Source organism: Gossypium arboreum, chromosome 10, assembly GCF_025698485.1.
Source record: "Gossypium arboreum isolate Shixiya-1 chromosome 10, ASM2569848v2, whole genome shotgun sequence".
In the NCBI taxonomy this organism is placed as follows: Eukaryota; Viridiplantae; Streptophyta; class Magnoliopsida; order Malvales; family Malvaceae; genus Gossypium; species Gossypium arboreum.
The window spans coordinates 126,952,023-126,979,697 of NC_069079.1; the positions used below are offsets into that span (position 1 = coordinate 126,952,023).

General features: G+C 36.4%; 1 non-coding gene across 1 annotated transcript; it reads right to left on the reverse strand.

Annotated features, from left to right (window-relative positions):
* Nucleotides 1-20,903: 20,903 nt before the first annotated feature.
* Nucleotides 20,904-21,010, reverse strand: LOC128283320 (small nucleolar RNA R71). Its single transcript, XR_008273661.1, has one exon. It is a non-coding gene; the product is annotated as a small nucleolar RNA R71 (small nucleolar RNA).
* Between the last annotated feature and the right edge of the window lie 6,665 nt (nt 21,011-27,675).

The following is a 27,675-nucleotide window of genomic DNA, read 5'->3' on the forward strand; positions in this document are numbered from 1 at the left end:
TTCGGCATTTCGACTTTTCGACTTTTGCCGATCCGGACTAAGAAAGAGGGTGTTAGTTACACACTGCTTGCGGCGCTATCTTTGAGATCCACACACGAAATGCCTACAATTGGATTACTAACACGTTAATCTAACTATTCAAATACGAACTACGTATTAACCCCTTACAATATTCAGCCAACCACACCTACAGATCATAGTAAGCTTATAAGAAATCAATAAGCAACTCATTAACAAATTTTTGTCAATGTTTACCACATAATCATAATTTCACTGCAAGCTGTCTTCCTGAGCAACAGTCACTAAATCATTTATAACTGGAGCTACGAAACTCCAAATCAAGTGCCGTTAATTTTCCCTGAAAATAGACTCATATATCTTTTATCCATAAAATTTTCAGAATTTTTGGTATAGCCAATCAATACCAGATTTTTCTTAAAGTTTCCCATGTTTCACTGTTTGACTAATCTGACCACTCTTCATTACGAATCAAATTTCTCATTGTACAGAATTCAAAATATGTTCTTGTTCATTTCATTAGAAACTAGACTCAATAAAATTTAATTACATAATTTATTCAGCTTCTAATTCATCTCCCACAATTTATGGTGATTTTCCAAATTCACGTTACTGCTGCTGTCCCAAGCAGATTTATTACCAAATCACTCTTTCACACCTAACTTGCATGCTTGTTATTTAAACATGTATATCACCAATCAATCATCACATATCTATGATTTTACTTAAGTATAATCTCCATTTCATCATTTTAAAGCACAACATGTTACCAAATTTTTCCGTTTAGCATCTAAGGCACATGCATGCTCATTTGTTTGGCTCAACTTCACCTATCTTCCATTTTTCATCAAAAGAACATGAAACAACAACCATTTCCTTCATTTTAATTCATGACTAAATGCTCACAACACAACTAAAAATCAAAATATACTTCAAGAGTTAAGATAGAATCAAGAAGAACTCATGAACATCAAGATAGAAGCAAACTACCATGAACTTACCTTCAATTTTCTTCCCCAAGTGACCGAACATTTAAGAGCTTTCTTCTCTCCTTTCTCTTCTCTAACTTTAGGCTAGGATGAACAAAGATGGACAAAACTTTGTTCTTTTCACCCCTTTTTCTTTTAATAAAACTTCATATTTCATCCATTTAATTCTTTAATACAAAAGACATGAATTTCTTATCATGAAACATTTACCTAAACCATTATAATGAAACATTTACCTAACCCATTATCATGGAATATTTACCTAATCCATTATCATGGAATATTTACCTAACCCATTATCAATTTGTATCAATTTGTACCATAAAATATGGATATCAAGTACTCATATTGTCTACAACAACATGATGGCTAGCCACTTCATGTAAAATGGGAGGTTTGTCATGCAAATCCTCCTATTTTGCACTCCTATTTATTTGGCCACTTCAATTTAGCCTATAGCATTTTCAAACATTTTCACATAAGTCCTATTTCATAATTTCACTCCCTTTTTCTTATGGAACAAAAATTAACTAAAATTACCGGGTTCTATCTTAAGCTTGGGCCTTCTAGAGACCCACAAACATAATTAAACCTATGCCAACATTCACAGAATTCCCAAAAATTGGGGCGTTACAACTCTACCCCCTTAAAGAAATTTCGGCCTCGAAATTTACCTAATCCAAACAGATGAGGGTATTGTTGTTGCATCGTCTCTTCTGGCTCCCAAACTCAGAAGTTTCCCCCTCCTTAACTTGTTGAAAACGAGCGACCAGAGACTCATCGTTCAACTGTTTTTCCTTAATCTGATCCACCAGAGTTGGCCTCACTTGTAACTCACCAACAGACTTCCATCATCATATGACTCGACGAGCAAACATTGCTCTCGAGATCGAGATCTGACTCTACGACTTAGAGCATCGGCTACCACATTAGCCTTGCTTGGGTGATACTCTATCAAACAGTCATAATCCTTAAGCAACTCAATCCATCTCCTTTGCCTAAGGTTCAGCTCCTTCTGAGTCAACAAATGCTTAAGACTCTTATGGTCAGTGTATATAATACACCTTTCTCCGTACAAGTAATGTCTCCAAATCTTAAGTGCAAATATCACTGCTGCCAACTCTAAATCATGAGTCAAATAGTTTCCCTCATGAGGCTTAAGCTATCGTGATGCATATGCAACCACCTTACCCTCTTGCATTAACACGTAGCCCATACCCACGTGTGATGCATCACTGTACACACTAAAATCCTTCCCAGACTCCGGCTGAATTAACACAGGTGCTTCAGTCAGAACTTTCTTCAACTTCTCAAAAGCTTCCTGCTGTTTCTTAGTCCATACAAACGGTACTCCTTTCCTTATGTGTTTTGTCAAAGGTGCTGCCATTACAGAAAAACCTTCCACAAACCTTCTGTAGTATCCTGCCAGTCCTAGGAAACTCCGTATTTCTGACACTGACCTGGGCGGCTTCCACTCCAAAATCGCTTTAATTTCCGAGGGTCCACCTTAATCCCCTCAGCAGAGACCACATGTCCTAAGAAGGTTACCTCCCTCAACCAAAATTCACACTTGCTGAACTTCGCAAAGAGTTCCTTCTCCTTAATACTTACAAAGACTATACGGAGATGCTCATCATGTTTCGTTTCGGTTTGAATATACCAGATATCGTCAATAAAGACGACTACGAACTGATCCAAAAATGGTTGGAACACACGATTCATCAGATCCATAAATGTTGTAAGAGCATTCGTTAGTCCAAATGGCATAACCAGAAACTCATAATGACCATACTGAGTCCTGAATGTCATCTTTTAGATATTTGCCTCCTTGACCCTTAACTGATGATATTCAGATCGAAGGTCGATCTTGGAAAATCTGAAGCTCCTCTAAGCTGGTCGAATAGATCGTCAATCCTTGGCAATGGATACTTATTCTTAATCGTCGGTTTGTTCAATGGCGATAATCAATGCACATCTCATGTCGTACCATCCTTCTTTTTCACGAATAGCACTTGGTGCTCCCCATGGAGACACGCTTGGCCTAATAAAGCCCCTATCCAACAACTCTTGAATTTGAGCATTTAACTCTACTAACTCCTTGGTGCCATCCTATACGGTCACGATAGACACAGCGCCATTCCGAGCAACAAGTCTATTCCAAACTCAACTTCTCGATTCGGAGGCAATCACGAAGCTCCTCCTAAAAATATCTTGGAACTCCTTTACGGTCCTAACCTTATCCTCTGTCAGCCCTCCTCTTCTGACTGACTTACAAATACCAATTAGGCCTCACAACCTTTCTGAATCCACTTTTCGGCTCTTAATGCCGACACCACATTGGACAAATAATCCCTTCTCTCACCTATCACCATAACCTCCTCATCCTTTGTGGTCCTTAACACCATTCGTTTAACAGCACAATCTAGATTCGCTTTATGCTTAACAAGCCAGTCCATTCCCAAAATGAGATCACACTCTCTAAACGATAACTCCATCAGATCTCCAGGGAAAATCTTACCTTGAGTTTCTAAGGGTACATCCCTATACAGTTTGTCTACCCTAACCGAGTGACTCAAATGACTTAGTACAGATACCCCACTCACAATCTCCTCAGAGCAGTCCAAGTTGTCCATAATCCGTTCTGTGGCCTCCAACCAATATTCCGCCACATTCGGGCTATACCAGATCGCCCCTAAAGATCTCCGCTCAGTTAGCGAAGTCGTTCGAAATAGATCCCGAACTCCATTGCCGTGCTTTCTGTCCGGCAACCCTTTCCGAACACGAAGCATTGCCTATGACAGGCATCATCCTCGGCGGCCGATCATACGGCCCATTCTCATTCGCCGATGATGGTCGTACTACTCCGGTGTGTATGTGTTCGAAGACGAAGATCCAACTTGAGTACTACCTCGGCCTCGACCACGGTCTCTTCCCCGAGTAGCTCTCGTACTCATATCGATTTATCTTGATTACGAATTTTATGCATCAATTCAATATTCCGGTGTTTATTACGGATGTTTTATGAATCGACAAGAAATTCAAAGTTTGTTTTCGCAGAATCAAGTCTAGCTACGATTTGATCTCTTATCGATTTTCCTATGGTTTCAGATCACCCTATCTAGAGTATCCCAGCAGGATTTCAGTACATACAAATAATTCAGAAAAATATTCAGAAGAGTTCAGAGTAATACTTACAGGCTTGAGCCGGAGGTTCTGAATGCCACCTTTAAAGATCTAAATTTTGAAAACTGCGTTTTTCGCAGTCTTTATAAAATTTTTGTTTTCGAAGATCTAAATTTTGTAAACCCATTCCACAGTAGAGTAATTATAACCTAGGCTCTGATACCACTAAATGTAGCACCCCAAACCCGGCCCAGAAGTTATGGCCGGATCCGGCATGCCACATCAAAAACGTAAAAAAAAATTTCCATTCTAAGTCTAGAAAATCGTACTTGATGTTCAAAAGATTAATTCATTAAGGGTTAAAGTGAATGGAAGCTGTGCACCAGGTAGGAAACCGAAAAAGAGGTGGTGAGTCCATCGGACTGCTTAAGTACCAAGCTCCTTTCGGATCCAATCCTAGACATGCATACCGCCATTGCCACACCTTAACGTCATAGATATTTCTAGGAAACCGATTTGATTAAGTCATTTTTAGGAAAAATGATTAATTTTGGAAAATACTTTCATTGCGGAAGCTTTGCTTGTTGTCGTGTTATTTTGAAATCAATCTGTTGTTTTTGAAATGCGCCTAAAGCTATCCAATTTCAACAGTTAAAATAAGTAATACCTATCTTAGTAATACATATTAAAACCATTAAAAATAATTAAGCGGCCTTATTACATTTAAAACCCAAAACTTCAAACGTAAATAAAAGGATGTCCAGTTCACGGAAGAAAATCAAACTTTTAGAATGGGTGGCCACTCAAAATTCCCTCACGACTCCAAGCCCACTATGGTTGGGGATTTCTGCGTGGATGAAAATAAAAGGGGTGAGTTTGGGAAACTCGGTGTGTAAGGAAAACCCATTGAAAGTCCAAGTCACTCAAGCCCATTGGGCCTAAGCCCATTCAGTAATGATGGCACTTGGGCGAGCCCTTTTCAGATTACAATAAGCGGGCCTTAGCCCTTATTCAGATAATGATATGGCCCATAGGCCCATTTCAAAATACATGCAACATCAATAACATATGCAAGCCCATTTGGGTAATAGTGGTCTTGGGCGAGCCCTTTTGATTACAATAAATTGGGCCTTAGCCCTTATTCAGATAACAAGATGGCCCATAGGCCCATTTCAAAATACATGCAACATCAATAACATATGCAAGCCCATTTGGGAGACTACTCAACCCACCAACCACTACACTCCACCCTACCACCATACACTCTATGTGGGAATAGCTCAACCCACCCAAACTTCCACTCCACGATTTGCGACCTTTTCGTCTCGATTATCAATAAATTGAGGCAAAGCCTCCAAGACGTGGACAAGCCACTTTCAGTACTTCCTCGTCAATATCCCAATCCCATGCATTAGATAATAACAACATGGCATGCAATAAATAACAACAATCAAACATGCATTTAAGTCAATTTAACCTAGGGGTATTTGGTAATTTATCTACTAGGGGTAAAGCGTAAATTTTCCACTTTTAAAGGTATTTCAGAATTTATCTATTTTAGGGTTTTTCATGCATATTCCTACTTTTCACGTACTAACGTAATCACTACTGAGGGTTCTTCAATTGGGCAGATTGGCCCATCATTCCAATTTTGGCCCATTAAGCCCAAAAATATCGAAGGCACGTAAATCATGCACTTTGCGGTCCAAACATTGCAGCTTACCAAAAACATTAATCGATTTACCTCACGAGCATTCGCACACTCGCAAATCTACAAAATACCGGTTTTCGGCATTTCGACTTTTCGACTTTTGCCGATCCAGACTAAGAAAGAGGGTGTTAGTTACACACTGCTTTGCGCTATCTTGACGAGATCCACACACGAAATGCCTACAATTGGATTACTAACACGTTAATCTAACTATTCAAATACGAACTACGATTAACCCCTTACAATATTCAGCCAACCACACCTACAGATCATAGTAAGCTTATAAGAAATCAATAAGCAACTCATTAACAAATTTTTGTCAATGTTTACCACATAATCATAATTTCACTGCAAGCTGTCTTCCGAGCAACAGTCACTAAATCATTTATAACTAGAGCTACGAAACTCCAAATCAAGTGCCGTTAATTTTCCCTAAAAATAGACTCATATATCTTTTATCCATAAAATTTTCAGAATTTTTGGTATGGCCAATCAATACCATATTTTTCTTAAAGTTTCCCATGTTTCACTTGTTTGACTAATCGACCACTCTTCATTACGAATCAAATTTCTCATTGTACAGAATTCAAAATATGTTCTTGTTTATTTCATTAGAAACTAGACTCAATAAGATTTAATTACATAATTTATTCAGCTTGTAATTCATCTCCCACAATTTATGGTGATTTTCCAAAATCACGTTACTCTCTGTCCCAAGCGATTTATTACCAAATCACTCTTTCACACCTAACTTGCATGCTTGTTATTTAAACATGTATATCACCAATCAATCATCACATATCTATGATTTTACTTAAGTATAATCTCCATTTCATCATTTTAAAGCACAACATGTTAGCCGATTTTTCCGTTTAGCATCTAAGGCACATGCATGCTCATTTGTTTGGCTCAACTTCACCTATCTTCCATTTTTCATCAAAAGAACATGAAACAACAACCATTTCCTTCATTTTAATTCATGACTAAATGCTCACAACACAACTAAAAATCAAAATATACTTCAAGAGTTAAGATAGAATCAAGAAGAACTCATGAACATCAAGATAGAAGCAAACTACCATGAACTTACCTTCAATTTTCTTCCCCAAGTGACCGAACATTTAAGAGCTTTCTCCTCTCCTTTCTCTTCTCTAACTTTAGGCTAGGATGAACAAAGATGGACAAAACTTTGTTCTTTTCACCCCTTTTTCTTTTAATAAAACTTCATATTTCATCCATTTAATTCTTTAATACAAAAGACATGAATTTCCTATCATGAAACATTTACCTAAACCATTATAATGCAACATTTACCTAACCCATTATCATGGAATATTTACCTAATCCATTATCATGGAACATTTACCTAACCCGTTATCAATTTGTATCAATTTGTACCATAAATTATGGATATCAAGTACTCATATTGTCTACAACAACATGATGGCTAGCCACTTCATGTAAAATGGGAGGTTTGTCATGCAAATCCTCCTATTTTGCACTCCTATTTATTTGGCCACTTCAATTTAGCCTATAGCATTTTCAAACATTTTCACATAAGTCCTATTTCATAATTTCACTCCCTTTTTCTTATGGAACAAAAATTAACTAAAATTACCGGGTTCTATCTTAAGCTTGGGCCTTCTAGAGGCCCACAAACATAATTAAACCTATGCCAACATTCACAGAATTCCCAAAAATTGGGGCGTTACAGAAGCACTGGCTTAGTAATCAATTATTAAGTAATCTATTAAACCGAAGTTGTCTCCTATTGAAAGAGTGTTCACCCTTTTAAGAATAGCAAAAAAAAAAAAAGAAAAAGAAAAAGAAGTAAAATATGAAATAAATCAATACCCTTAAATTAGTGTTTCATTCTTTAAGACATTAAGTTACTATATATGTTTTCTGTTGAAAAATACAGCTGATCTACAATAATCTAGACATTAGAAGGCTATGAATGGAGCACTCAAATTTTTGGATATTTTATTTCTTCTTACACTATTTCACTTGAACAATCAATCTGCCATGCTCGCGAACGAAACTGATCGACTCGAATTGCTTGCTTTCCAGAATGATATAACAAGAGATCCTTGCATTGTTTTCTGGTCTTGAGCAGGTTGTTGAAGTGGCAGATGAGAGCTTACGGAAATTTTTATGGCATTGGGTATGTTGGAGAAATCTTCTTGGGGGGAGGAAAACGGCATTGCTTGTCGAGTCTGATTCTGCTGTAGCTGTCAATTGGAAGCTAAATGTTCAGTTTCTGCCTTGGAGTTGGAGGTTTATGGGATAGGTTCGTGGAGATTATGCTAAAATTGGTGATGTCAGCTGTGTGAAGTACCGAGGGAAGCAAAAGGCATGGCTGATGCCATGGCTAAAGAAGGCATGTGCAGATCCTATATGTTTTAAACGCTGGTACGCTATTTTTTCTATTTTGTTGGTTGAGTTTTGTTTTTATAAACCTTCCATTCATATGTTTAATGGATCATACATATGTTTTTGGGTAAACTACATCCAAGGTCACTAAACTAGTAGTATGTTCAATTTTAATCACTAAATTTCAAAAAGTTACAAAATAGTCATTGATCTATTCAAAAGTTTTTATTTAAGTCATTAAATTATTCAAAAATTTTTACTTAAGTCACCGGATACTGAAGTAAAATGAATGTAAAAAGAAAAAAAAAACTCACAAACTTTATCAGAAAAAGTTAAAATTAATTCTAAAAAGGAAAAATAAAAGTAAGGGAAATTTAAAAAATAAAATGGTTTCTCTTATAAAAGCAGGCTTTTCACTTTTTACTTAAAAAACTAAAATTAATTTTAAAAGAGGAAATAAGTGACCAAAATAAAAAATTTAAAAATTTAAGTGATTAAAATGAGTGTAAGGTAAAATTGCCGTTAGCCAAATCAATGGCCAATGATCAAAATAAAAACATACTAAAGTTGGGAGGTTAAAACGAGAAAACTATCTAGCGGTGGTGCTATATTTGAGATTTATTTATTTATTTCATTAACCAAAATAAAAATTTATTAAAATTGAGTGACTAATTGAAGAATTTACACTTTGTTTCATTATCAATAAATTTTTCACTTACTATGAAAAAATGAAAAAGATTGCGCGTCTTTGTATCTCCCATGGCTCAAAACATACGTTGTTTTTGTGGGACAAAGGCGTCTCAACATTGATATATTGTCCTGTAGTTTAAACTTCTTGTTATGTTTCTTAGAATCATTAAGGAAAAAAGACCTGAAATTTCTAATTAATTATGTTCCTTCATGTTTGGTTCTTAAAAATCAATACGAAAAGGAAAGGAAAGAAAATACGTAGAGATGGGGAAGAAATAACCAATGAAACAACTTTGGGCGTTATTTGGAAACAAGTCACGCGGCGTTTTTTGTTCTATAAATATATGGTATTATTTGCACATCTTTCTTAGCATAATTACCCCGACCCTCGCCCTCTTTTTTTTTTTGGTGAAAAAAAAACAAAATACAACTAAAACCCCCTAAGAGGTTCTAAAAGTTTTGTCTTGCTGAATAGCCGAAACCACCAAGTCAGGAGGCACTTCAAAAAGCTGGAGAGGTGATTTCCAAGAGAGACTGATCTTTGCCAATTTATCTGCGATTAAATTACACTCCCTAGTGACATACTTCAATTCCCATTGGCCATTATGATGTAGAAGTCATTTAATTCTTCTTAGAACTATAATGCCTGAATCCACTAAAATATCCATAGACAGAGCCTTAACCACTTAAAGATTATCAGACTGAACTCGAACTTTTTTATAACCCTTACTCAATAGAATGAGAATTCCATCAAGGATGCCCCAGAATTCTGCCTCCAAAGGTGAGCATCTAACCAAATAATGGGAGTATCCCAAAATCCAATTGCCACTTCGATCTCGAACCACCCCTCTCGTTGAAGCATTCCCGGAATCTCTAGTGACTTGATGATCATTTTATGATTCACTAAATTAGACTACGACCACGATTAAGGCAAGCACACCTATCGAATGGTAGTATAGTTATGGTGAGTCCAGAATATCGTATCCACAAGGACTAAAAGTAGTAGTATTAACTATCTTTCTATTATTTAGCCTAAAATATAAAGGATTTGTTTTAATCTAAAATTAACTAACTAATTAACTACTGAACGCGACAGAGAGCGAATTGGGAAAAATACTTGAAGAAAACTTATAAAGAGGACAATACCCAAGAAAGAATCCACCTAAACTTCACTTATTATTCTGACTCTGAATCAAACGATTTATTCACTTGTCTTGATTCGTAGAAATCCCTAAATTATGTTAATATCCCTTTCGAGACTAAGAACAACTAACTCTAGGTTGATTAATTAAAATTTCTTTCTAATTAAAACCCTATCATTGCATTAATTCGATCTATGGATTCCCCTATTAGTTTTGACTCTAATCCGGCAGATTTATGTCGTCCTATCTCTAGGATTGCATGCAACTCCGCTTAATTATGCTAGATCTACTCTTAAACATGGATTTTTGCTCCACTGAATAAGCATATAAAACTTGGATAATATCTTGAAAATATTAAAGTAAGGATTAAGAACACATAATTAAGAACAAGAACAAGTATTTATCGTGTAATTCAGATAATTAAATAATGAGATTCATACTAGGTTTCATCCTCCTTAGGTATTTAGGGAGTTTAGTTCATAATGTAAAAGGAAAACATCTCAAATTTAGAAAAACAACAAGACATAAAAAACCCAAATAAATTTCGAGAGAAATTTGAATGGAGATATTCAATCTTGAAGTGGATCTGCTTTAGAGATGATTCCAACAGCTTCGTTTGAGTAATGTCTGCTTTCTACTCTCTATGTCCTTAGGTCCTCTTCTAGTATGTATTTATAGACTTTAGAGTGCTTAGAATACCTAAAAATTGGCTTTTTCCACGTGTTTTGGGAACAGGGAACGAAATCGACATGGGTAGGGCACATAGGGGTGTGGCCAGCCCGTGTGCCTTACACTAGTGTGTGCTCAGCTCGTGTGGAAGATGGCCAAGCCTTGTGGTTCCTTTAATTAGCCCGTTTTGTCTATTTTTTGCCCGTTTTCTGCTCCTTTTGCTCCCCTATGCTCACCTAAGTACAGAAACATGAAATTAAAGGATTAGGAGCATCAAATTCACTAATTTATAAAAGAATTAATCCAAAAACGTATTAAGAATGAGATTAAAATGTGTTATTTTTATGGCTTATCAAATATCCCCACACTTAAGTGTTTGCTTGTCCTCAAGCAAAATCCTCAACTCACAATTAAGATCAACCTTTCTCGATTTATAATTTTCATCAATGATGTTTCGTCATAATTCACAAATAATCACGCATTGATTATTCAACTAAAAGAGTACTACACATACGAACAATCTAAATCGAACATTTCAAAACATGAAAACATAGGTATTTGCCCTTATCTAAGTAATTACCTTTAATTAAAAATCGACAAGAATTGACATCCTCACTAAGGATTCACTCAAACCACTCAAAGTGTTTAAAGTTCAAAAATAAGCACTCAATAGTCAACATGAAAAGTCATTACCATAGGCTTGCATGAAAATCAAATCTCCACTACTATAAAATGAGATGATACACAAATCAAAAGGTCTTTAAAAAGGTTGTAATGGGGCTTAGGTTAAAGGTGTGGATAAAGGCTAAGAAAGAGGGTTAAAATTGAGATAGAGTTGATAAATCACCAAACTAGAAAAAAAAATAAACAAATGCTAAATTACATCAATCGAAATTTATTAAGAACACGAGCTTCTTTTCAAAATATGAATATAACTATTCAAGCTCAATAAACATAGCCACAAAATAATCACTAAATATAAACATGAATGTAAATAATGGTTTTTTTTTTAATTAAGAACAATAAGAAATAACTTAACAAATGAAATAGAAGATCATAGCTGGGAAATTCATCAAATCAAATCTCGATAAAAAAGGTTATCAACAAAATGGGAAAAATTCTCGTTGAATCAAAAATAGTGAGTCATGATTTAACATTAATGGGTAAATCAAGAAACAGTGTGGTAGGCTCAAAAGGGTTTACTAAGGGTTAATTGTGGAGGTAGGCTTTTATAGGATAAGTGGGTTAAAACCTAGGTGCCTTTTTATCATCTCAGTATATCAAATCAAAGGTGTGGTCTCGACATGTATAATCGATGCAAATTCTAGGAAAAGCAGTTCAATATTGACACACTCATAACCAATAATAAAGTGAACAAGAAAAATGTATGCTCTTAAAGGCTCAAAATCTCACAAAAATTATGGCTTTTGATGTCAATCTAGCAAATTTTAAATTTCAGGGTAATACCACAATTTAAGGAAACAATCTAAAATTTTCAATTCTGAAAATAGACTTATCATGCTTGATTCTCTAATATCTTAAAGTTTAAACCATCAATGCACAGTTACTTATGAATTTAATCTAAAACATATAAATAAACATCATAAATTGAAGAAACATTCATTCTAATAGTAATATTAGAAAATTACCTAAACACAAGACATAATTCAGGGATTTTCTGATAGTCATATAAATAACCTCCCCACACTTAAGATGTACATTGTCCTCAATGTACAAACAGATATAAGCATGGTATAAACAAAATATCATAAGAGATGGAGAAAACTGAAACTGCCCTGAATAGTGGATGAAATTCCCAATCTAGTGAAAAGCAGAATTGTAGACAAAGCTAAATGTAGAGCATGATTCTGAACAACTAACAAGAAAATAAACACAAATACCGAAAAGGATTAAAGGATTAGAACTTGATTAGAAACAATTATTAAAATAAACATATAATTCAAAATATAAAAGTAAAATAACCATAAAAATAAAAATAAAAATAAAAATAAAGTTAAAAACAAAAGCAAATGGACTCAGTGGTCCTTATCATCAAGCTTGTCAATGCTGTGAGCTAGTAGCGTTGGAGGGGTGATATGGAAATGCTCGTGAATTTGCTGCAAAGTCGCGTCAACACTGTCGAACCTTGCATTAAAACTGTCAAACCTCTGAGCACAATACTGACGAAAATCAGTAAACTCCTCGTAGGACACTCCTCGAAAGCTAGCAGGAGAAGGAGCATGGCAGTGACTCGATGGTAGAGGTTGTGGTGGATCCTCATGATAAGGAGGAACATCATCAACGAAGTCCTCAACATCATTCTGAGCATTAGAATGCAACAACCAGTACTGAGGAGGATCCACTTGTCGTCGTTCAATCATCCTTATATGTGTCATGCTCGAGATACCTTGAGAGGACATCTGGCCGGCTAGGATAAGTGCCAAGGACTGCTCCGGTGTGTCTAGTAGACCGAAGTATCGAGCGATGCGAGTCACGTAAGGGCCTAAGCAAAGGAGGCCCCTCATATGTTGGTCGATCTGATGGAAAAAAAGCTAAGGCAATGAAGTACGCCAAATCGATAATATGGTAATGCGCCATGCTCCATAGGAAGCAAGTGTCGTGAGTGCTAACGATGCCGGTGCTCTCTCTCCAACCGGTCAAAGTGTAAGCTAGAAGGGCGTGGATATACAGTAAGGCTGAAGGGAGAGAAGTCGCCTTTGAGCGAATAGCGTCATAAGGAGTTAAGCCGCCCGTGAGATCGGTCCAACAACACGAAGGGGAATGATGAATATGTCAAGGAAGCTGAAGGAAGTCCTCGGCAGACATGAAATCCTTCGTATAAAGGCCCATAGTAGTGCCAAACTCTAGGACACTCATGTGTTGCATCAAGCCACCGAGGCGAAAGAAAATAGTGTTTGGCTCGTTATGGACCGCCATGACCTGCTGAGCCGAAAAGGTAGCACTGAACTCTAAGGTGAGCTCCGTGTAAGTGGGCTCGATGATATCAAAGAATCAGTTCCATGGAGCTCTGACAATAAGTGCTTGCACGTCATTAGTTAAGTGGACCTACTCCAAAGCGGCCCAATCAATGCATCGGCCCAACCCAAGTGGTTGAACTCAATGAAGCTAGTACAAGTCCTCATGGGGGCCTACCGAAAATCGGAGATAGGCGTGGCGAGCCTCGACAGATGTGTTCGATGAGAAAGTCGAGCCAGAGCCCTTTCGCTTTTTCGATGCGAGAACAGCGGTCTTCTTGCCTCGTGTGTTTGTCATGGTGTGCCTGAAAAATAAAATAATGTATTAGTACAAAGCATCACCAAATATGTAAACTAAGGCTTGAGACAGTAGAACTCAAGTAGTTCAAAGAACCAACAACATGTACGAATATCCAAGCATGCATAATTCATATAGGAAATAGAGGAACGAGATAATGAAGGACAAAAGTAGGTCATAATATAATAATAATAATGATGATGAAATAAGAACAAGTATCCTAAATAAGCTAAGCAAAAATTAAAATTCCTAAATAAATAACTAAACCTAATGTTAGAAACAGATAGAAAAATGAACAATGAATTTAACTAATGAATAATTAGTCTAAAAACAGTAACAATCTAGCCGAGAAAGAATCATTAAAAATAATGCTAATCATCAATAAAGAAATAAAATAACTAATAATAATAAATAAGAAGTAAGGAACTAAATAAAGTAAGGAATTATAAAATAGAATAAATGAAACAAAATAGAAAAATAAAATAAAATAATAATAATGATAAGGTAGAGGTAAAAGGGTAAACCGACTGGTCGATGGTCGGAGGTGTGGAGGTGCGGCGGTAGTGAAGTGAGGGTCGGGGCTGAGTCAGTTTGGGTGAAAAGGAATCTAGTTTATGGTGGTTGTGTAAGTGTAGGAGGATGAGAAGAGACGGATGGGGGTTTGGGTGGTCGGGTTCCAGTGGGGTAGGCTTTAGGAAGGGTTGGGTCAATTTTGTTGGTGGTGACGACGGAGAAGGATAGAGCTAGGGAGGGGAGGTCGGATCGGGGTAAAGGGAGAGTAAGAAGAGGAGGTTCGTGGGGCGTGGATGGTTGCGTGCAAGGGAGAGAGAGTAAGGGAGGAACGGAGATTGTGAGGGAGGTTAGGGTCAATGGGGGGTTTTGGGTGGTCGGGTTCCGGTGGGGCGACGATCAGAGAGAGTAGGGTGTTGATAAGTCGTAATTTATACATATTTTATCCCATGCTTAGCACATTTTTGGATGAATCATCATTAAAATTGTGGAATTTGATGCTCCTAATCCTTTAATTTCATATCTTATACTTAGGTGAGCATAGAAAAGTAAAAAGAGCGAGAAACGGACCAAAACGGAGAAAATGGGCCAACGTGGAAAATCAACACGGCCTGGACTTCCTCACAGGGTAGACCACATGCCCGTGTCTTTTTAGCAGACTTCAACACGGCCTAGGCCACCCCACACGGGCGTGTTTATTTAACAGTCTTGAACACTATTTGAAGCACTTGCACATGGGCATGGCGCACGACCGTGTCCCTGTCGAGCCCAAGTTTAGTTCTACTTGGAAAAGGCTAATTTTGTGCATTGGAAAGTCTATTTAAACACCCTAGAGGAGGATTAAAAGGACACACAGAGCAGGAAGCAAGGATTGACTTGAAGAAAGCCGATTGATCCATCTCAGAAGTCGGATTCTCCTTCAAGACTGAATATCTTCCTTCAATTTCCTTCAGGGGTTTTTAGGTGTTCTTTATGTTTTGCTATTACTATTCTTCTGAGATGTTTTCTTTTACAATAATGAACTAAATCCCCTAAATCCCTAAGGAGGATGAAACCAAAGATGGATCTTGTTAATATTTTCTGAATTATATGATAAATACTTGATTTGTTCTTAATTATGTGTTCTTAATTCTTGTTTTAATATTCTAGGATATTGATTCAAGTATTGATGTGCTTATTCAGAGGAGCAAAAGTCCCTATCCAAGAGTAAATCTAGCGTAATTAAGCGGAGTTGATTGCACCCCTAGACATAGGGCAACATAATTTTGCTGGATTAGGGTGAAACCTAATAAGAGAATCCATAGATCAAGTTAATGCAACACTAGGGGTTTTAATTAGAAAGAGATTTCAATTAATCAACCTAGGGTTAGACATTGTTAGTCTCGAGAGAGATAATAATATAAATTAGGGATTTCTAAGGATCAAGTCAAGTGAATAAATCGTCTAGTTCAGAGTTGAATAACAAGTGAAGTTGATAAATCGTAATTTATACATATTTTTACTCCATGCTTAACACATTTTATGGATGAATTTTCCTTAGAATTAGTGAATTCGATGCTCCTAATGCCATAATTTCATGATTTATACTTAGGTGAGCATAGGAGAGTGAAAGGAACGAGAAACGGGCTAAAAACAAAGAAAATGGGCCGAAGTACGAAATCAACATGGCCTGGACTTCCTCACACAGGCAGCCCACACGGCCGTGTTAGACACCCCCTAACCCCAAACCGTTACCGGAACGAAGTTATGAGGCATTACCGGACATATCAGACAACTTACGAATAATTTACAATTAATATAACTTTCATAGTATAATATAATAATTAAGTCCCTATCTTGAACTCTCGAAGTTCAAACACGTATTAAAAGTAGAACGGGACTTGTTCGAGTATTCCAATTTTTTTTTATAAAAATTTCGGCAGCATTTCTGCTTATTTTTACCTAAACCTCCTGCAAATTCAAACCAAAACAACCAACACCAATATTTCACATTCATATAACTAATATTTATATCATTAACAAAATTTTAACTTAATAACTATCATAGCATCATTCAAAATTGATTAAAAACTTCATTCATTTAACAACTTAATGTTCATGTATCAAAATATCATGTTCTTTCCTTACCATTTCATTTAACCATCTAAATTTTATAATTCATCCTTCACTACCCAAAGTAATATACATATTCAAGTGACTAAACAACACCTATGTACATGCCACCTTTACCCAAAAGAGAAATATACATCACCAAATTTGTGTTGAAGTCGGGATTGTTCTGGATACTGAGCCGGGACACTTGACTTCTACTAACCTGCGCACGGAAACAACCTTACGCTGAGTATAGATATACTCAGTGGTATTACTATAAATCAAGACTATTTAACATTAATAAATTACAAACATCAACCATAAATTTTATAATTATTTAAACTACTTTTATATATAATTATTTTACTTCATAAATCTTAAATTCATAATTCATTTTTCTCATACTAACTCAATTCATAATTTAATTCATACATTCTTTCTCGTACTTTTCAATAGTGCTAAAACAAATAATCTCATTTTCAAAATTTCATTTCAATTATTTACCCTATTAACAAAGCTCGGACTATAACAGATCTGGATTTCCACCCAAACACACGAATATCCAACCCAAACACACCCTAATATTGTAAATCCTCCATAACACACCGGTATAATATATCCTCCCAAACACACCAATAAGGCATTAAATGCCTATTTGGATAAACCGAAGTATATAATAACAGAAACATCTTCTCGGCGAACTACAATCTCTTCATCACATCACAAATCCAATGGCATGCCATTTGTATCGAATCTAGTCCGACAAGTTAATAGGGTATTATTTTACTTTTTCTAATTTCAATTTCATTTACACAAAATTTTCAATACTCATTCAATTCAAATATCTATTATCTTAATTCATATACAAATTAATTTTCACACAAGTGTATACCATCAACACCATACATTTGTCACAATTTATTTATTTTCAATCAATACACTTTTCAAATAATCACATATTCCATAATTCACTTATTCAATTCAATTTGATTCAATTTATATCACTTTCATTTTCACTCAATATTCATATCAATTTCACATACTTACCTCAAGTCTTATTTACCATACATAACAATTAAAATTTCAGCAATCAATAATAATTAAAATTTGAATTATAGTAATACACACCGTAATTCTCTCGTTTTAGTCCTCGATGACTTTCTCCTTTCCTTTCGATGCTGATGCTTCAGGTTCTTTGTTGGCTACGAAAATAATAGTAATTTACATTATTATTTACAGCATTAATTATAATAAATAATTAAATTTCTAAACAACTCCTACCTTATTCCCAATTTAATCCTAACTAAACTTAATTATTTTATTAATCCAATTCACTCTCTTTTTCTATTCAAATTTTGTCTAAACTTATATTTAACTATAAAATTTCCAGCATATTTCCCTAATTTTGAAATTTCTTAAATTTAGTCCCTACAACATAAAACTTATAGCCTAGTTTACAATTTAATCCCTTAATCAATTCTAACTTAGAATTCATTCAATTAAATCCCTAATTCCATAATTTATCCAACATGAACCATATTTGGGAAGCATATAAACTCTTGAATTATCAACTTAATTTCATCAAAACTTGTTTTAAAGCTTCTAAAATATCAAAATTAAGAGAAAAGGACTTGATTAAGCTTACCAATTAAACTTGAAGCTTTAAAATCCCAATTTCCCTTTTTATTTTCTTTCCCTTTTTCTTCCCCTGTTTTTGTTTTGTTCCCTGCTTCGTTTCTGTTTCTTTTGTTTTGTTTCTTTGTTTCCTTAATTCTTTTTATGCTTTATTATTTTATTAACATAATATAATATTAATATCATATATTAAAATATCTTTTACTTTAATATTAAGTAAATTAATAATTATATAACAAGTGTACATATTTATATTATTACAAATGTCATTATCTAATTTGCTTATTAAATAAAAATCTCATGATTTAATTAATACAATTAATAATTATAAAATATCTTTATACTTAAATTATAAGTAATTAAATATTTAAATTACAAATGTACCAATACAATTCTTACACATGTATATTTTATTACCATACAATTGCCTTCTATTTAATTTATTTATAATATATTATCAATTAAATAATCATAACAATTTAATATAAAACCATAATAATAATCATTATAATATATAAAACCTAAAAAAAAAATCTTTGATTTTATTTCACCAATATGCCACCTCATTTGTAGTCAATGGCTTAATTGTCATTTTAATCCTTTTTATTTTCTATTGCTTTATAATTAAACTTTTACCCTTTATTCAATTTAATCATTTTTATTACTTACTCTAAATTAAGCTAAATTCACTTAATTAGATCCTAATTAGACACACCACTAGGCTCATAAATATTTCTAATAATTATTTTTGAACTTATTTCACTAAGACGGAGGCCCTATAACTCACTTTTCTGGTGCCCGTGAATTTCAGGTCATTACAGTGTCAATTTGGCAGAATCGAAGCACGACTCACACGGGTAGAACACACGCCCGTGCCATTCTAACAAGCCCGAACACGGCCTGAAGTAATTGCACACGGGCGTGTCACACGGGCATGTCCCTGCTGAGCCCAAGTTGAGTCCAATTCGGAAAAGGCCACTTTTGAGGGCTCGTAGGCATTCCAAAGCCTATAAATACACCTTAGAGGAGGAAGAAAAAGGACACAGAGGGAGGGAGGAAGGAATTACTCGAAGGAAGCCAATTGATCCATCTCAGAAGCCGGATTCATCATCAACACTGAAGATCTCCCCTCAATTTCCCTTCAGGAGTTTTAGGTTTTCTTTATGTTTTGTATTCATTATTCTTCTGAGATGTTTTCCTGTTTAGTTATGAACTAAATCCCCTAAATACCTAAGGGGAATGAAACCTAAGACGAATCTTGTTATTATTTTCTGAATTGTATGATAAATATTTAACTTGTTCTTAATTATGTGTTCTTAATTCTTGTTTTGATATCCTAGGATACTGATTCAAGATAAGCTCTTATTCAGAGGAGGAATAGACCCTGTCTAAGAGTACATTTGTCATAATTAAGCGAAGTTGATTGCGCGCCTAAAGATAGGGTGGCAAGATTTTGTCGGATTAGGGTGAAACCTAATAAGGGGATCCATAGATCGAGTTAATGCAACCCTAGGGTGTTAATTAGAGAAAAGTCTCAATTATTCAATCTAGGGATTAGACGTTATTAGTCTTGAATAGGGATAATAACATAACTTAGGGATTTCTACGGAACAAGTTAAATGAATAAATCGTCTGATTCGGAGTCAGAATAACAAGTAAAGTCTAGATAGATTTTTCCTTAGGTATTATCTTAATTCAATCGTTTTCCAAAAGTAATCCCCCAATTCTACTCTCTGTGAATTCTTAGTTTAGGTAATTAGTTAGTTAAAACAAAACCCTCTTATTTTTAGGCTAAATAATAAAAAGACAGTCATTACTAGTACTTTTAGTTCCTTTGGGTTCGAAAATCTGGTCTTGCTAAAACTATACTACTGTTCGATAGGTACACTTGCCTACATCGTGATAATAGTTAGTTCCAAGAATGATTCATTATAAATATTTAAAACCTGTCACGTGAGAATTGTGATCAAGTTTTTGGCGCCGTTGCCAGGGAACTAGGATATTAGGAACGCTCAATTTTTATTACTTTAGCCATTTATTTTTCTTGCAAATTAATTTTATTTTATTTTTTTATTAATTTACTTTATGTTTCTCTTGGCAGGCTTTTATAGTTTATGACTAGAAGAAACCCATCAGGACCACTACTCTTTGACGAAGAAATCGATCGCACAGTTCGCAGAAACCAAAGGGAAATAAGGCGAAGCTTAAGATACACAGAGAACGAGTGAGAAGATGATACTCAACCCCCAACCAAAGAGATGGCTGAAAACCAAGACAATTAGCCACCTCCTGCAATTGCGGTTAATCAAAACCCTGCTCCACGCACTATGTATGATTATGCTAAACCTTTTTTAACAGGAACTGAATCAAGCATAGTTAGACCTATTGTAGCTGCAAGTATTTTTGAATTGAAACCTAACACAATTCAAATGATACAACAGTTTGTTCAGTTTGATGGTTTGCAGGATGAGGATCCCAACGCTTACTTAACAAACTTTTTGGAATGCATTTAAAATTAATGGTGTTTCTGATGATGTCATATGTCTTCAGTTGTTTTCCTTTTCATTGAGGAATAAAGCTAAACAGTGGTTGAACTCGTTACCACGAGGGTCAATTACTACTTGGGAACAAATCACCGAAAAATTTTTACTAAAATATTTTTCACCGGCTAAAACGGCTAAATTACGTAATGATATCTCTTCTTTTGTGCAGATGAATTTAGAAACACTCTACGATGCATGGGAGAGATACAAGGACCTTTTGAGAAGGTGCCTTCACTAGAGGTTACCGCTTTAGCTATAGGTTCAAATGTTCCATAATGGCCAGAATCCTTCGACTCGGCAAATGGTTGATGTAGCTGCTGGCGGAACCATCAATAATAAAACACCTAAAGATGCTTATGAGTTTATAGAGGAGATGTCACTGAATAACTATCAGTGGCAAGTCATGAGAACAAAGCCAATGGAAATAGCCGGTGTTTATAACGTCGATTCGGTCACCATGCTCTCTAATCAGGTAGAACTTCTAAATAAAAAGATTGATGATTTTCTTATTTCTTCATAGGTTCACCCAGTAATGCAGTGCGAAGCAAGTGGAGGTGGATCAAGCAATTTTGAATACCAACCTTATGGCCACAACATGGATAATGAGCAGTTAAATTACATGGGTAATAATACTCGATCTCAAAACAATCCATATAGTAACACTTATAATGCAGGTTGGAGGAACCACCCAAATTTATCATGGGGAGGTCAAAGAAATCAGAGACCACCTCCAGGCTACCAACAACGACCCTACCAACAAGAGAAGAAGCCGAACCTTGAAGAGATGCTGTCTAAATTTATCTCAGTGTCAGAAACCCGTTTCCAGAACACCGAGACAGCACTTAAAAATCAACAAGCATCAATCCAAGGGCTCGAAACTTAGATAGGCCAGCTTTCTAAACTAATTTCCGAATGACCACAAGGTAGCTTGCTAAGTAATACTGAACCCAACCCTAGGGAATAGCTCAACACGTTAAATGTTCAAGATGAAGTAGGATTTGTTGAGCCTGAGCCAGAATTGAAGTAAGAAATTATGGTAAACAGAGGTCAAGGTGAGGTGGGTCATAATAAAAACAAATCAGTGGATGTCGAATATAAACCTCGTGTGCCATACCCCAACACTACAAGGAAAGACCACTCAGATGAACAATTTGGTAAATTCCTTAAACTCTTAAAAAAATTACATATTAACTTATCGTTTATTGAAGCTCTATCGCAGATGCCAAATGCAATGAAATTTTTAAAAGAGCTTTTAGCAAATAAGCGGAAATTGGACGAGGCGTCGCATGTGGAGCTAAACGCAGTTTGCTCAGCTATTCTCCAAAATAAACTACCCAACAAACTAAAAGATCCAGGGAGTTTTACAATGGCTTGCTTAATTGGTAGTTTAGATGTTAATAATGTATTAGCTGATTTGGGAGCTAGTATTAACGTCATGCCCTACAAAATGTTCAAACAATTAGGTCTCGAGAAACCCAAACAGACTAGGATGAGCGTTCAATTAGCAGACAAAACTATAAGATTTCTTAGGGGTATCATTGAAGATATGCTAGTTAAAATCAATAAATTTATATTTCTCGTTGACTTCATTGTTCTAGACGTAGAGGAGGATAGTAACACTCCCTTAATTCTAGGAAGGCCCTTTTAGGAACTGCTAAAATAATTATTGATGTTGGCACAGGTGAGCTCACACTTCGTGTGGGAGACGAAACAATCACCCATCAAGCTTGCAATTCTAGCAACACATCAGAAATTGAAGGTGATCATCTAAACCATTCTACTAAAACTGACAATATGGTACAACCTACTCTGCAGGAAATGAGTTTGAAGGAAGTACATGAACCATTCTCAAGCAATAGTAGAGGACCTATTCATGAAGAACGAAGGTTACAAATCGAGGAGCTAGATGAATGGCGGACGCATAAATCGAGAACGCCCGATAAACCGAAACTACAACAGAACGAGCTCAATACCTTTCCAAATCAACTTAAGGTTAGAGATAAAGTTTTATTAGACACCGCAGATCCTCACATTGTCACTACCAAACCGAATGAAGAAATCCCTCTTACGGTACTTAACATTTCCCCATTTGGTACAGTCGAGGTAAGTCATCCCAAGTTCGGCACTTTTAAGGTAAACAACACCTGTCTAAAACCTTATTTTGATAAGAATGTTAGCAAGAATGAGAAGTATAAACTCCTCAAACCCCCATGACATTCAATGGAGAGGTAAGTCGAGCTTAGACTATAAATAAGCACTTCTCGGGAAGCAACCCAAGCACTAACTGTATTAACTTCTTTAAAATTTAGTCTTCAACACCTAACTTATTAACGGAGCTCTTTAATATAGGTTTTCCACAAAGACACGGCCAAGCACAACGGCGTGCTTACGGCCGTGTGAAAATAGGGCAAAGATTTTTCCAAACTTGAGCTACGATAAAACGCCACAGCCGTGCGACATGGCCGTGGTTGAACCTGCCAAAACAACATAGGTGTGCGACACGCTCATGTGGAAGAACCGTGGGTGAACATGTTAAAACAGCACGGGCGTGTGACACGCCTGTGTCTAGTACCTGTGGTCGAACTATTTAAATTAACACAGGCGTGGGAGAAGCGAACAATGCCAGACACAGTCGTGCGACACAGCCGTGTGCACCCACACTCCCAAGGAACACGGGCGTGGACTAAACGCTAGACGCACCCGAATTCAAAATTCGAGAATCACATGGACAAAAATTAGGGAGCACCGGCATGTTCCCTGGCCGTGTGGCCCAAAATCTATAAATAGGCTGCATTATTCATTGTCTTCCCCACCCAAAAACCCTAACCCTAGCCGCTGCAAGTCCATACGCCCTCCCCGCCCCGCCCGTACACCACCTCTAACTTTATTTTTAACGCTCATTCTCCTTTTTTCTAGCGTACCATGTCATCTTTACATGGTAAAAATACCGCTATACCTGCTTCAAAGAAAAGAAAGGGAGCGTCATCTTCTGCGGGTCCAACTGCGAAAATTTGTCACCCTCTTCTACAGTTCCCCCGTGGGCCCTAAGAAGAACTTTTCCAAATACTTCAAGCCCGACCTTTAATTGCGAGCCGTTGCATATACTGGGTTGCCGTAGAACAAGTTCAGTTGGTTGATGCAATTCGGGCCCTCCTAACCATTGACCCTTGGGAGCTTTTCTTTGGGACCATTGAGCCGATGTATCTCGAGATCACGATGGAACTATGCTCAACGTTCCATCTTCAGACTGTAATGACAAATTACGATGATCCCAGCACGATTCAATTTTGCCTAAGCGGATTAGTCCGCCAGCTCAGCGTCCTAGAATTCGGTACGGCACTAGGCTTATATACGGAAGAGTTCAAGGAGGAGAATGATTTAGATACTCTTAATCACCATATCCATCGTTCTCCTTCACGATGTTGGGACGCACTAGTACCAGGTGGGGCCACCTACAATCCTAGCCCCTCCAATGCATCGGCTTTCCCTCCATCTCTGAAGTACCTACACGCCATTTTGGCTCACACGATTACAAGAAGGCGAGAGAGCACTGGCGTCGTCAACACTCACGACGCTTACTTTTTATGGTGTATGTCGCACGGGCATGTCATCGACCTTGCCTATTTCATTGCCCTCGTGATTCAGCACCAGACGGAGCGGCATAGGAAGGGGGTCATCTCCATTGGCCCCTATGTTACTCGGTTGGCTCGACACTTCGGGCTCCTCAGCACCACAGCCCAAGAATCATCCTTAACCCTCATTGGCCAGATGTCTCCATAAGGTATCTCAAGCATGCTTAGCATGAGGATGATCGAAAAATCTCGAGGAACCTACCCTCATCAATATCATCTCGCCCAATCTACCGAGGAGGAGGCCTACGAGGACATTCCTGATGATGTCCCTCCACAGCTCGAGGACCCACCGTATCAGCCACCACCACCCTCTCGTCTAGTTCATGCGGCAACTTCATATGCTAACATCTCTGAGCGCCTCACTCAATTTGAGCAGCAGTGTTTTCAACAATTTGATAACATTGATGCTACTCTACAGCAGATTTGTCAGCACCTCCAAATCTCATCGCCAGTCCCACCTTGCGAACCATCCAGCGATGAATATGTTTAAAAACATTTATTTATTATTTTATGTTTTTTAATTTTCATTAAAACTACTTTTTATTTTTATTAGATTTTAGAATTTTATTTTATAATTATAAATTTCGGTTAGTTCTTTATGAGTAAATATTCTTCCTAATATCCCCTAAAAAGTTCCTGATTCTATCACAGTTATATAGAGCTCCTAAGCTCATCATCGCATAGGAACTACAAACTCCAACGAGAAAGGTTCTCCACGACTACCATGTCCTGCTCGACCACGACCATAGCTACCACTAGATACAATACTCTTTTAGCACAGGACTTATGGACTAATGAACCTCTACCACCGCCGAAGTATCCTCCTCCACTCTCGCACCGATTACTCTCCAAAACTCCAGTTCGAGGAATTCATCAAACAGGAAGTTTCACTTCTCCCCTTATCTTATGATTACAAATTTATCTTTTCCTATCTATCTTTGTACATTGAGGGCAATGTACATCTTAAGTGTGGGGGGGTATTCAATTCATTATCAAAAAAATCCCTGAATGATTACCTTGTTCTCTTGAAAAGCTCTTATATCATATTTAGGATAAATTTTGATTGATTTATAATTTTGATTGATGTATCTTGGATTAAAACATAGGCATTTATGCATTGATTGTTTAAACTTCAAGACATTAAGAGAATCAAGCATGATAAGTTGATTTTTAAGAATATAAAATTTTAGGTTGTTTTCCCCAAGTCTAGGTATTATCTTGAATTGGAATTCACAAGTTTAAACGTAAAAAAAAGCCATAATTTTTGTGAGATTTTTGAGCCTTTTGAGCATCTATTAATTCTTTCATGCTCATTTTTATTATTGCTTTGAGTGCGTCAGTATTGAACTGTTATTCTAGAACTTGCCTGATTATGCATGTCAAGACCACACTATTTGACTTGATATGTCAAGATGATGGAGACACTTAGGATTAACCCACTCATGCCATGAAAAGCCTACCTCCACGATTAACCCCTAGTAAACCCTCATTGAGCCTAACAAACAATTTTTGTATTACCCTTAATATTAACCCTTAACCCATTATTGTTGAAATCCCCTAAATTATTTTGATCCCTATTTTTATCGAGATTTGAGTTGAATAAATTGCTTAGCTATGTCTTGTTATTAATAGTTAGACTATGTTATTTAACTTGTTCTTAAAAAAAATGAAAATGTATACACATTAGCAATTCCATATTCTGAGAAGAAGCTCTGTTGTACGCAATTGATGATTAAATCTTTTTCTAGCTAAGTGATTTTTCAATTCAATCTTGATTCTAACCGTTTCTTTTAACTTGTGACCACATTCCCTAACCAAGCCTTGTTATAACCCTCTAAAGACCTTTTGATTGTTGTTTCAACTCAATTTACAGTGGTGGAGATTTGATTTTCATGCAAGCCTATGGTAATGACTTTTCATTACTGACTATTGAGTGCTTCATTCATTGTCCTTAAAACACCTCGAGTGATTTGAGTAAATATTTAGTGAGGATGTGAAACTCTATGATATTCTGAATCAAAGGAAAATACTTAGATGAGGGGAGACACCTATGTTTTTAGTATAAAATGCTCAACTTGTAATGTTTGAAACTTTGATGTTCTTTTAGTTGAATTCTCAATGTATGATTACCTATGGATTATTTTGAGATATTTTCGATAAGAATTATAAGTTGAGAAGAATTTATTTTGATTATGAGTTGAGAATTTTGCTTGAGGACAAGCAAATGCTTGAGTGTGGGGGTATTTGATAAACTGTAAATTATACATATTTTTACCCCATGCTTAATGCATTTTATGTATGAATTTTCCTTAGAATTAGTGAATTCAATGCTCCTAATGCCTTAATTTCATGATTTATACCTAGGTAAGCATAGGAGAGCGAAAGGAATGAGAAACAGGCCAAAAATAGAGAAAATGGGTCAAAGTACGAAATCAACACGGCCTGGACTTCCTCATACGTGCAGCCCACAAGGTTGTGTCAATTTGGCAGAATCGAAGCACGACTCACACGGGTAGAACACACGCCCGTGCCATTCTAAAAGGCTCGAACACGGCCTGAAGTAATCGCACACGGGCGTATCCCTGCTGAGCCCAAGTTGAGTCCAATTCAGAAAAGGCCACTTTTGAGGGCTCGTAGGCATTCCAAAGCCTATAAATACACCCTAGAGGAGGAAGGAAAAGGACACAGAGGGAGGGAGGAAGGAATTACTCAAAGGAAGCCGATTGATCCATCTCAGAAGCCGGATTCATCATTAATACTGAAGATCTCCCCTCAATTTCCCTTAAGGAGTTTTGGGTTTTCTTTATGTTTTGTATTCATTATTCTTCTGAGATGTTTTCCTTTTTAGTTATGAACTAAATCCCCTAAATACCTAAGGGGAATGAAACCTAAGACGAATCTTGTTATTATTTTCTGAATTGTATGATAAATATTTAACTTGTTCTTAATTATATGTTTTTAATTCTTGTTTTGATATCCCGGGATACTGATTCAAGATAAGCTCTTATTCAGAGGAGGAATAGACCCTGTCTAAGAGTACACTTTTCATAATTAATGGGAGTTTATTGCGCGCCTAGAGATAGGGTGACAAGATTTTGCCGGATTAGGGTGAAACCTAATAAGGGGATCCACAGATCGAGTTAATGCAACCCTACGGTGTTAATTAGAGAAAAGTCTCAATTATTCAATCTAGGGATTAGACGTTATTAGTCTTGAATAGGGATAATAACATAACTTAGGGATCTCTACGGAATAAGTTAAATGAATAAACAGTCT